We start from the raw sequence: 12,292 nt of genomic DNA on the forward strand, positions 1-12,292 counted from the left end.
AAATGGCCAGATGCCTTTTCATGTTGCTTCAAAGCATCAGCTAAGTTATGCCAGTAATTGTACCCCGAAAGCACAAGCAATCATTTGGCATTCTTGTCAAATATTTTGCAATAAAAACAGAACACGTTGTCTATTGATTCTGAGTAAACTAGTTAATGCCGATTCAGTTTCTTAGCATTCTTGAGCACTCTTTCACAGTGTGACTTTGAGAAGTGTCGCTTCTGCTCATTTACTGGAAACATCATATCCTTGAATTTGCCCAGCCCCTTCAAAATTTTATGATCAGTAGCGGCAGAGTTCAGGATTTCTGGCCATAAAGCAGGATCTGATGTATCGATTTGTGGGGTGTAATTTTTCTCACTGCTGTTTCTGTCATCATGCGAGGCTGATTCTTCTCTATTGTTTCTCTCCTTTTCATGTAAACCAGATTTTTCTTTATCATCACTCTCCTTTACATCGCCAGGAAAACTGGACGATTCTTCATCACTTTCCTCACATTTCTATTCCTTATCAGGTAAATCTGCTAATTCCTTAGTAATAAGACTTCCATAATTTACACTTTGCTCCTCAATTTCTTCTGCACTGGGACGCTCACTATTGCCTAAAGCAGGGGTGGCCAACCTGTGGCTCCAGAGCTGCAAGGCTCCTCAGACGTTAATAGGTGGCTCCTTGCATATGTGCTGACTCCAGGGCTGGAACTACAGTTGCTAACTTTCCACTGCTCAACCCTAGGCCCTGCCCCCAGTCCACCCATTCCCCCAAGGCCCCCACACCTTCCCCTGAGCCTGCTCCTCCCACTCCTTCCCCCGTGCCCTTGCTCCTCCCGCTCTATCCCAGAGCCTCCTGTACACTGCGAAACAGCTGATCACGGTGGGCAGGAGGTACGGGGAGGGAGGGAGAGGTGCTGATCGGCAGGGGTGCCAGCGGGCAGGAGGTGCTGGGCCTGGCGGGGTGAGTGTGGGGTCTGCTCCTGTATTACTGTGGCTCTTTGGCAATGTACATTGGTAAATTCTGGCTCCTTCTCAGTCTAGCCACCCCTGGCCTAAAGCCCAGTCTGTGTTGTTCTGTTTCAGATATTTTCCCATCAAATTTGCCCCTTGCTTCAAATGAGATTGCAGCTGAACTTTTTGCTTCCTATATTGAGCATGTGAAAGCTTCTTTGGGGTCATCTTTTATTTTCTATGGGGAAAAACAGACCGTATTAGGGAGAACAAAAGTCTATATTCCGCAGTCTTAGAAAGTTATCAAACATTATGTGTTAAGCATGGCAAAAGGAGTAACAGTATTTCTTTTATATTGTTGCTTAGATAAGGGTTCAATAGTTATTTCTGGTGTCTCATTAAATAGTCCTTTATTAGTCTGTATTTACTCTCTTCAAGTCTTAAACCCCAAAGTACTTTCACAATTACACAATATTGCAGCTGGGCTCTCACTTCACTCCGTATCTCACTGACTGACTGGCAGGGTCCTGCCCCTTACGCACCCACGAGGCTCTGGCTGACAAGATTCGAGGCGGTTCAAAGAAAATGTCGTTCTCAAAAAATCTGGAAGGTTGCACGAGATACTGCAAAGGTCCGGAACGTTCCGCAGCCGGAACCCCTGAAACATTTTACTTCAAACATTCTGTTTTCCCATGTGTCGCTAACAACACAGAGGGCACCTCCAGCCTGGCCCTGCCTGAGCCTGGCGGCCCTGGACACCCCCCGTGAGCATGGGGCTGCAGAGTTAACTGGTTTGTGTCTAGCCCGTCTCTTTCAGCCCCATCCATCAGGGGCTTGCCAGGGCTGCCCTGCCTTGCCAGAGGGTGATACCAAAGCCCTTCCCATGGGGCCCCAGAGGGAGCTGACAGGTGAGGCTCCGGGTCTCTTCGAGGGGGGGAGAGAAGCGGGACTGGGAAGAGGCTCTGGCTCCCATCCCTCTGGACGGGACCCTAGGTCGGAGGCTCTGGATTACCCCCCGACTCCCCAGAGGAGCGGGGTCTCCCTGGTTCCTTTCCCCATGGGGCCCTGGAAGGAAGGGTTCCGGCTGCTCCCGCATCCCCATGGGGCCCTGGGGGGTGGGGGGGGGCTCGGCCGGCTCCCACTCTTCGGGGGCCGGGCTGGGGGCGGTTCCCGTTCCTGCGGGGCAGGGGGGAGGCGCGGCGGGGGCGGGCCGCCAGGTGGCGCTGCAGGGGCCAGCGGCGGGGTCGCTCTGTGCGCGGCACGGCGCTCGGCGGCAGCCCGGTCCCGGCCGCCGGAAGTGACGCCGCGAGCGGAGCCGAGCGGCCTCCGGTGACATTTTCTCTCGGTGGCGCTCAGGGCGGGGAGCGGGGCAGGCGGCGGCGGCGACCCGGCCTCGGCCCCCCATGTCCGAGCTGCTCCCCCGCGAGGGGGAGGCGAGGAGGAGCCGCAGTGGCGGCGGCGGCGGCGCTGGCACTGGTGAGCGACGCGCGTTCAGCCGCTGGGGGCTCGGGCCAGTCTCGGGGGACCCGCCCGCGCGGCCTGCGCTCTCGGAGAAGCCGGGCTCGCTGCCCCCCCCCCCCCGCCCCTCGCGTCAGGCCGGGCTGGGCGGAAGAGGCCCGTACACCCGCCCCCAGCGCGCCGGGACTGGCAGGAGGCGCGGCCTCGGGTGGGATCCGCGTCTCCCCCTCTCCGGGCCGGGGAGGAAGCCCGTGAGGTGAGGCCGAGGCCGGGCCCGGGCCCGGGTCCCGGCGCGCTGCAGCGGGCTGGGCCCCGAAGGGATGCCGGGAGGGGCCTGCGGCCTTAGAGTGCGCAGCGCGGGCTCAGTGCGCGGGCGGGAGGGGCCCGGCTCTGGTGCCAAGGCGCCGGGTGAATTCTGCGTGGGGGTGGGATTCAGGGGTGGTTCCAGCACCCCAGTGCCTGTGTGAAGGCCGGGCCCCCTGGCGGGAGGTCACATCCGCACCCTTGAGCTCCGGGAAATGCAGTTCAGCGCACCAGGGGGTGACTCTTAAAAACTTGATAGCTTCTGGGGCGGCTTTCAGGAGCCCTTAGGTGTATCTCTCTCTCTCCCCCCCTCCCCCGCCCATTCTACCACATGGCGGGAAGTGTGGGAGTGCAGCACCTCACTTCTGGTTTCAAGAGAAGCCCAGTAGAGACCTTTAGTGTGTCGGGATTTGTTCCAGTCCAGGCTGTGGAGTGCCGTTTGAAGTGGGGGCCAATAGAATTTGCTTCTCTGCCTGACCTTTCTCTTTCTCTCAGGCACCCCACCACCCAGCAGCCTGGTCCTCTGGCCCATGAGTCCCTACACCCATCCTCTCCAAATTTTGAACCAGTGATGCTGCAGTCTGGCATGTGAGGTTGTAGCACCACTCAGGTTTGACCCAGTTGCCCTTCCATCATGATGGAGGGGCAACTGGGCCAAATTGGAGTGGGTGGCATTGTGACCCCGGTGCAAACTTGAGTGCTGCCGCAACCCCGTGTGCCAGGTGGGAATGCCATTCACTCAGATTTGGTTCAGCTGCCCCTCCATCATGACACAGGAGTGTCCTGAGTGGCGTTGCAACCTGGAGTGTGGGGTCAAAGCGCCCTCAGGTTTGGCTCAGTCAAAAAGTGGTCACGTCCCACTCCCCCCCCACCACTCCAGCTCTGCTGCCTGTCATTCTAGTTATAAACTCTTATGCTCATCCCATCTACCTTTAGGGATCTTACTTACCATGTTTTTTTTTTAATTAATATTATTGTGGACAGAAAGAATACATAGGGGTAACTGAAATAATGGTTCCTGGTGTTCAGGTTTACTAGGTTAGTGCCAGTGAGCATTGATGTGATGTTTTGTGTTCATTCATGTCCTGACTTAAAAGCTCAACTCTCAAGTTTTCCAGTTGCCTTTATAGCCCCATAATCTGTTGTAATTTGATTACTCTAGTTCACTGAATCTGTTTTGACAATGCTGGGAAGCACATTTTTGGTTTCTTAACTTAAATAGTTCTAGAAAGAAATTTACATAATCTAATACCATAATATGTTTTGTTTGAAAAGCCCCTGGAGACAAATGTATGCCTAATTTATGTAATAAATAATAGACCTATCTAAATTTATGCAAAAGTTCCAATTCGAGAGTTTATGATGAGTTCAAATTGTGTTTTCCTTACTTAGGCAAATCTCCCATTGACTTTAATAGGAGTTTCTACTGAGTGACAGTAGGACTTGTCACTGAAGCTTTAAGTAGAAAGACCTTTTAAAAATACTGTAAATAAAACTTCACTGTCCTGCTTGGTGTAAGAAAGACACTATGGCCATAAGTGCACACTACTACGTATGCCAGCAATTTATGTCAGTCAGGAGTGTGAAAAATAGCACCCAGAGCGACATAAATTATGCTGGCATAAGTGGTGGTGTGCGCTTCTCCTGCTGACATAGCTACTGCCGCTTGTTGGGGGTGGTTTAATTATGTTGATAGGAGAGCTCTCTCCCCTTGGCATAGAGTGGCTGTATGAGAGATCTTAACAGTGGTGCAGCTGCATTGGAACAGCTGTGCCGCTGTAGCTCTCTAGTGTAGACATAGCATAAGCTGTTGAATATATTTCAGATGACATTTTCTAATGTTTGAGCTTTTCTTTTTGGTCCTACTCATTGTTATAAATTCTGGCATTTTTGGACAGACTTTTCCAAAGTTGTCTTCACTCTTATTCAGAATACTGAAGAATCTATTCTTAAATCTATCTGATTCTATGTAATTTAAATATACTTCTGAAATGTTTTTAATCTTTAAAGAAATCAGCCAAATAATTTGTGCTCTGAGAAGTTTACACATTTGCCTTTGTAGTCTTTTTGGGAAGTCATAACTCAAACAGCGTAGTTATAAAGTTTCAAACTTTTGATGATAGCTAGTGTTAATATATAAGTAACACACAGTTTCTGACTTTGTTTCAAAGACGGTTAGAACTCCTGTGTAGAAATGCTAGTGTCAAATGTTTTACTGGAATCAGTGAATCTTGGCTATTAAAGTCAACCAAACATAAATCTTTGCTGAAATACCTAACAGTGTTCCTTTAAATATATCAAATTTCTGTTATCTTCTGAAAAGTTTTGGGTGGCACAGGATTTTCTGTGATTTGGGTATAGCAAGCGCACAACCTTTTTTTTTCTACATGAAGTTTAGATCCATGTATAAGTAAATCGGTATCACCCAATCAGTGAGATGAAATGTGGTGCAATCAACACAGCAACCATTCCTAAGACTCTAATGACATGCTTGATCAACATGTGAGTGCTGTACTCTTGAGCAGTTTATCTGCTTGGTTAATGATCTGGAAGAGTCAGGTGTTTACAAAAGAAACTGATCCAGAGAAGGGTTTTATTACTTGGAGACTTGAATGGCTGGTAAAATATCAGATAATAATGCCAGTATACTTATAATACCAGTGTTTTGTTAAGTGAATAATGAGGGGGTGAGGGGCAGAAAAGATGCTGGAAAATGATTGCTGAATATAGTAGCTGCATATGAACAGAAAGATTAAGATAACAGTTCAGATTCATTTTTATCTATCTCTATTTATATACACACTTGTATTTTTAAATTATAAGTGCCAGCTATCCCTATCTGCTTTTCAAACTAATCATTAGTTGGCTGACTTCTTATAGGCATCTCAGCAGAAATGTCTCGAGTAGAGATTCGAAAGAGGAAAAGATAGTGACCTTATGTTTACAAAAAGAAAAGGAGTACTTGTGGCACCATAGAGACTAACAAATAAATTGGTTAGTCTCTAAGGTGCCACAAGTACTCCTTTTCTTTTTGCGAATACAGGCTAACACGGCTGTTACTCTGAAACTTGTGTTTACAGTTACTTGTGTTTACTTGTATTGTGGTAGTACCTGGTCTCATACTAAAATAGGCATTGTAAAAAGTGCAGCAAAAAGACTACATGCTCTGAAGAGCTTACAGTTTATAAGATAACAAACAAATGGTACAACAAACAGATGATGAAGGAAATGCAAAGCAACAGCCAGGCAACTAAGAATAGCATGATAGTCAGTGGTCACAGCACATGCCATGTAAATCCTCCTGAATTGTAAAAGAAGACATGGAAGCACCTGTGGGAAGCTGACAGACTGGTAGATAAGGCTACCATCAACAATGCAGAGGACATGGGGGTTAATGAAGTAAGGCTGGACGAACAAAGAATAGAAACAGAATTGTGAATGGCCTTGAAGATTAAGTAGGAAGGAAGGATACAGTGGAGAGATCCAAAAAAGGGTATGGTTTAGTCAAAGCAGCAAGTAACATACCTGCTGTCAACTTCGCCTGTTGCTCTGATCACACCTCTCCTCTTTGAATCCCTTCACTGTCTTCCCAATTATACTGCATCAAGTTCAAGCTTTCTCTGTTTGTTTTTAAAGATCTTCATGGCTCTGTGTTCTTACTTGCCCATTTCCTTTTGTCTTATTGTGACCACTCCCATATCCTTTGCTCCACCGACAATGCAAGTTTCATCACAAAAGCATCTGTGTCCCTTGAACCTGTAGTTTCCGCAGATGTTACAGTATAAAGGAGTGGCTGCAGGTTGTATTTGCTTAAAGAAGGTGGTTAGAACTCCGTTGGCTGTGTTTATCCCCCCCACCCAGTTCCCCCCGTCTACACTGCTAACTGAAGGTTTTTGAAAAATTCTTGTAGATTTTAAAGGAACACAATGAACTTTTATTTCTCTGAACACTTTATTACCTACAGATACTAGTAACCTCTAAGGTTCCTAAAACTGAAAGGTCACAGGAAAAGTGTCTGTATTTTAATATACTCTTCATTTGACCTCACTGAGTCTGTAACATAATAATATTAAAATGTGACCTAAAACTGCAGATACTGATAGGGGACTGCTGAGCAAGTGTAGTAAGTCTTTTATCTCCGTTAAAACTGACTAGACTTGAAGCTAATGGTGTTCATATTGCAAAACGTGTATCCACATTCAACCCAGAGGGCCTTCAGTTTTGCATTTAACTTTTAGCTGTATTGAAAGCCCTAGGAGTTGCTGAGCTACCACAGCACTAGTGCCTGCTCCAATGAAATAGTGTTATCTCCCTTAGTCTATTTATAGTGATGATGATTTCCATGGTGGACTGACAAACCAAGCTGTTCAGTTCTCATTAATATATGTGTCATTAATCACATGATCTTAAAAGCAAGTCAGTAAAATTAGTATTTTCTTCCCTTAGTTAATTGTACTGTTATAATTGAGAGGAGTATAGGGGTTTGTATAAAAATCCATAACAAAAAATACTTGGTGTGTAGCATTAGATAATCTTCAGTATTGGTAACACCTTCATCATAGAGAATTATTATCCCTATGTTAGGTAAGAAACTGAGCTAGAGAGGTTGCAACTGAACTGGTGGCATAGATGAAGTCCAGGCCAGTGTTATAGCCAGGATTAAAACTAAATAGTTCCTTGCTCCCAGTCCGGTGTTCTCTTAGAATACGTTCCCCTGTTCACACGCATCTGTAATACATTTTTCATAACTGAAGAGGCCAACACAATTGTATTATTGTTACCTTATTTCGCTTAGATTTTTGACGCTTATATAGTAATTTTACTCATTCAAGATTAAAAACTAGGCACAACATCTGAGTTAGTGAGATGTTGCTCTTACTCAATTACAGATGGGTTGCCTGAGGCACAGGAAGGTCAAATAATACGCCCATGGGCATGCAGTGGGTTGAGTTCAGATCCAGGGTGGTCCATTATCCTCTGTTTTCTCTGAATTTAATTGTGTAGCTGCCTTTCAAACAGAATATGCATAACTCACTTAGCATAATATATTTACTTTCACAGATATACTATGCCTCTCTTGATGCTCAATCTTTGTGGAGAAATCTTAAATTGTTATGATGTTTACATCAGGCTACTTTTAATCACAAATAACAGGTATTTATTTAAGGCTAGATGTAGGTATCAGTGTGTGTATTTAAGACACTTTCAAATTTACATTTGCACCACTTTAATTTCAAGAGGTTACTGAAATTATGGCTTTGGGTATTTATGGTGAAATTCTCCTTTTCTAATAGTATCCTATAGACATTGTTTCTCTGTACCTTCTTAAACTTTCCAGAAAGGTGGACATGCGTAACCTGATCACATATGGGAAATTTAACTCCTATCCCAGCCTGCTCCATCAGTGTTTATCAATGGTCTTGAGTTTTAGTCATTGATAAAACTGTACAAGGCTTCCTTTCACAGAAGCTGACATTACTGTTTCCATTTTGGGTAAACTGAGGTGAAGCAGTTAAGTGACTTGCCCAAGTTTACAAAGCGAGTGGCAGAGCTGGAAATATGCCCAAGGAGGCCTGACTCAATCCACTCTAAATGATAGATTACAATTGCTATTGCACTCTTTTTCTAAGTTAGATAATTGTCTATTTTGCTTAAGCAATTATTCCAATATTTAAATGTACCCTATATTAGTTTGTCATAATGCTGATATCCATCTCTGGTAATGCTGGGAAATCAGGCTGACATTCGTTAGCAGGAAAACAGTTTAAGACTACTAGACTTCTCAGTTTTATCTTGGCTTTCTAATCAGTTGTCAGCTTCCAGTCCACCCACTTCACTCTGCCAGTTCTGTCTTTTCTGAGAATGCTTTCCCAGGGAATTCAAGATGACTGTATAGCAAGAACTGGCACAGCCTCTTAGGGAAAGAGGTGGTGAGTACAGGAGGGGGATTGGAGACTGACTACTGATTGCGTATGCTTGTCACTGTGGCTGAAGTTAAAATATTTTAAGTGAGCTCACTTAATGTAATATTTTCTATAAACTGTGTGGAATCTCCCACAGAAAAAATACAGGGCCTCAAAGCAGTTTGATCCAAACTTTCTACTTTATGCAGAGTTTCTCTTCTTCCTCTTTAGATGATCACTGATAAGGACTGTTGACATTGGGCATTGGTACAGGGCAATAATTTAAAAAACCCTAATACTACAAGTTCAGTACAAACAATATGCAAGTTGACTTTCAGTATAAGGCATTTTGGATAAACTCGTAACCTAAAGAGATGGTATGAGTTACCTGTTGAATATATAATACCATTGCTGTTAGATGGACTAGATCTAATAGGTTGCCTCCGTTAACACTTGTAGCCAGTCAGGCACCTTTGACAAGACTAGAGGCATTCAGCAAAATAGCTGCAAAGAGAAGACTTTTCTTTGTCTTTAGTGAAGCAGAAACTGACCTTTGGGGGGAAAAAACATGCTATGACTGACTTTAACATTTGATAAATGAGAAGTATTTAATATCTAAATTAACATATTTGAGAGGAGAGTGAGGTCAAGCACACTGCAGGCTAGTCTGAGGACGCTGACAGTGCCTGTAGCAAACCCTGTCTCCAGACTGTCAAGGTAGCACCTTTCACTAGCACTAGTTCACTTTAATTAAGAGGAAAAGTAAAGGAAGTATTGCAGTTGTTTATTCTCTTCTATAATATTAAAACCTTGGGGGTTAATGATAAAAGCACAGTGTAGCAATGCGTGTTAATTTCACTGAATGAGGCTGCAGCAATATTTTCATGCTAAACTCTGTAGCAGAGCTTGCAGGTACAGCTAGCAAGAAAGTTGGCGCGATTATAGTTGGCTGTTGCTCCCTGTGACAGACTGACAATATTCTGTATTATCCTGAATAAATTTTATGGAATTAAGGTAAAATTTATTGAATTAGGGTTAATATCTCTGAGGTACGTTGTATTAAAAATGCAATTATATATGTGTTGTGGCATTGTATATACCTTCCGTAGTCGGGGATGTTAATATACTTTCTCCTATCAACCTTTTGAAGCCACCCCTCTGGAGAGGTCTGCATATACTAGTTCAAACTGGATTCTCCAGGGCCCAGCGGGCAAAGAAAGGGTTTGTGGATAAATAAGCCTGGTTTTAAACTGGCTCAAGGCCTTCTTCCTCATCCAGCAAATGGACAGGACCCTGATCCATGGAGGGTCCCAATCCTTAGTGGAGGGTTGGAAGGGCCGGGTGCTTGTTCTGAGCTGAAGCTGTGATGAATTGGTAACTGCAAGAACTCCCCTTTGGTTGTGGGCAGGTGGAGAGGGGAAGGGTTTGAAGGACAGTTCCTATTAGAGCTCATTTTAGGGTTATTTTCATTTCAGTAGGTTCTTTCATTGTTTTCTATGTGTTTTCTCTGTAATGCTTTTTACCTTAAGAGGCTTGCATGGGAAGTGCTGTGTGGTGACTTATATCTGTAGCACCTGATAACCTTCTCTAAAGAGAAAGCAAGCAGGTGTCCTCAAACAACCTGACTGTACTGGGAAATATACAGTGAAGTCAGGGAACTGTGCAGCCTGGAAATAAGCTGGTCAGAAGGGAGAGGGATGCGGGTCTCCACCCAAGAGAGGTGGAAGCTGGAAGCCTGAGAAGAGTAGGTGCCCTGGCTGGACCACTGAGGAGCAACACGGGTGCAATTGAACTGTGAAACTCCCTGGCCACAGAATACCTGTATTTTTCCAGGATTTACAATATAGTTTGATTAGCAGCATGTAAGCAGAACACCTGATGACAATATTTTTCAAGACATAAGGAAATGGATGCTGTATAATGTGGCTGATACCCTATCTATATCCATGATTTCATCCAATAAAATGTACTATATTTTGAAAACTGACTTATAGCCTTAATTAAAAGCGGTGTGCAGTAGCCCTTTGAAGGCTGTGGGTTGAGCCTGGCTGGATATCAATTCAGCATGGTGTGAGGGAATTCAGGAATGGTAGGTTGCTGCAAAACATGCTAGGACGGAGTGCCATGGAATTCTGGTTAGAGAGGAAGTTTTCACAACCCAATTTAAAAAAAAAAATTCTAGGGCTATATAGATACTATAGAGCCTATATAACTCAATTTTCAAAAATAATTTGAATTTAGAGTAGAGACTTAATTTTGTCACACATGATCAGAAAAGTTTTTTCTTCTGTTTTTCCCAATATGTGTAATAAATCTAATCTTTTTTGTCTATATACTTCTTTGCTGAAGTACGATACTTGGATAAGGGCATGCAATTAAGATTGAGGGGATTTAAAAATACAAACTAGTGAATGCTGAATTCTTTTAATATTAGGGGTCTACTATAGGAGTGGGTGGTGAGGTTCGGTGGCCTGCAATGTACAGGAGGTCAGACAAATCAGTGGTTTTCAAACTTTTTTTTCTGGTGACCCAGTTGAAGAAAATTGTTGATGCCTGTAACTCAACGAAGCTGGGGATGAGGGGCTTGGGGTGCGGGAGGGGGCAGGGGCTTGGGGTGCGGGAGGGGGTCAGGGCTCTGGCCTGGGGGTGCAGGCTCTGGGGTGGGACCGGGAATGAGGGATTTGGGCTGTGGGAGGGAGGCTCCGGGTTTTGCGGGGGGCTAAGGGCTGGGGCAGGGAGTTGGGATGTGGGAGGGGGTCAGGGTTTTGGGCTGGGGGTGCAGGCTCTGGGGTGCGGCCAGGAATGATGAGTTTGGGGTGCGGATTTGGGGCATGGGCTTATCTCTGGCAGTTCCCGGTCAGTGGCACAATGGGGGTCCTAAGGCAGACTTCCCGCCTGTCCAGGCATCGCGGATTCCGCTGTGCCTCGGAAGTGGCTAGCAGCAGGTCTGGCTCCTAGGCGGAGGCACGCAAGCGACTCTTTGCGGCTCTCGCCCGCAGGCACCGACCCCCATTGGTTCCTGGCCAATGGGAGTGCAGAGCCAGTGCTCAGGGCAGGGGCAGTGTGTGGAGCCCCATGGCCCCCCCTGCCTAGGAGTTGGACCTGCTGGTTGCTGCTTCCGGGGCACAGCATGGTGTCGGAGCTGGTAGGGACTAGCCTGCCTTAGCTGGGCAGCACCGCCAACGGGACTTTTAACTACCTGGTCAATGATTCTGACCAGAGCCGCCATGACTGAGTGCCTTACATTTCGCAACCCAGTACTGGGTCGCAACCCACAGTTTGAAAACCACTGGACTAGGTGATCATGATGGTCCCTTCTGTCCTTAAAGTCTGAGTGAGACTATTTAAAGGGAATAGTGTTGTTCTCTAAACATGCTAGGTTTACCAGCTTCTCTACTCTTTTCTTACAGTGTGAGGGTGATATTACTATATTTCTCCTACTGCCAATTCAGTATTGCCTTATTCTTCTTCAAAAACAAAAAATAATCAATGCAGGTACCAGAGTACTCAGGAGAACAATCCTATGCTAGTGACTAATAAATTTAAAGTGCCTCTTATTTAGAGTTACCAGTAGTACCATTCAGTCCATGATGCTGCTATTACCAGCTGGAGGGGAGAGAGTGGGTTTGATCATGCATCCTAGGGCCTCCTTGAGCCAGAATAGTTGAAGAGCATATTGTCCATTTA

At 45.5% G+C, this 12,292-nt stretch overlaps 1 protein-coding gene across 3 annotated transcripts in view; it reads left to right on the top strand.

Annotated features, from left to right (window-relative positions):
• The first annotated feature begins 2,233 nt into the window (after window positions 1–2,233).
• The window catches only part of ARK2N (arkadia (RNF111) N-terminal like PKA signaling regulator 2N), an 82,512-nt gene continuing 72,453 nt past the window's right edge, over window positions 2,234–12,292 (top strand). For 2 of the 3 annotated variants that reach the window (XM_073343456.2, XM_073343458.1), the window contains exon 1: window positions 2,234–2,417. The gene's annotated coding sequence lies outside the window, so the exon portion shown is untranslated. Of the gene's footprint in view, window positions 2,418–2,470; window positions 2,656–12,292 lie in introns of those variants that run through there. The other variant, XM_073343457.2, reaches the window with a different exon arrangement.

This window comes from Lepidochelys kempii, chromosome 5, assembly GCF_965140285.1.
Source record: "Lepidochelys kempii isolate rLepKem1 chromosome 5, rLepKem1.hap1, whole genome shotgun sequence".
Taxonomy (NCBI): Eukaryota; Metazoa; Chordata; order Testudines; family Cheloniidae; genus Lepidochelys; species Lepidochelys kempii.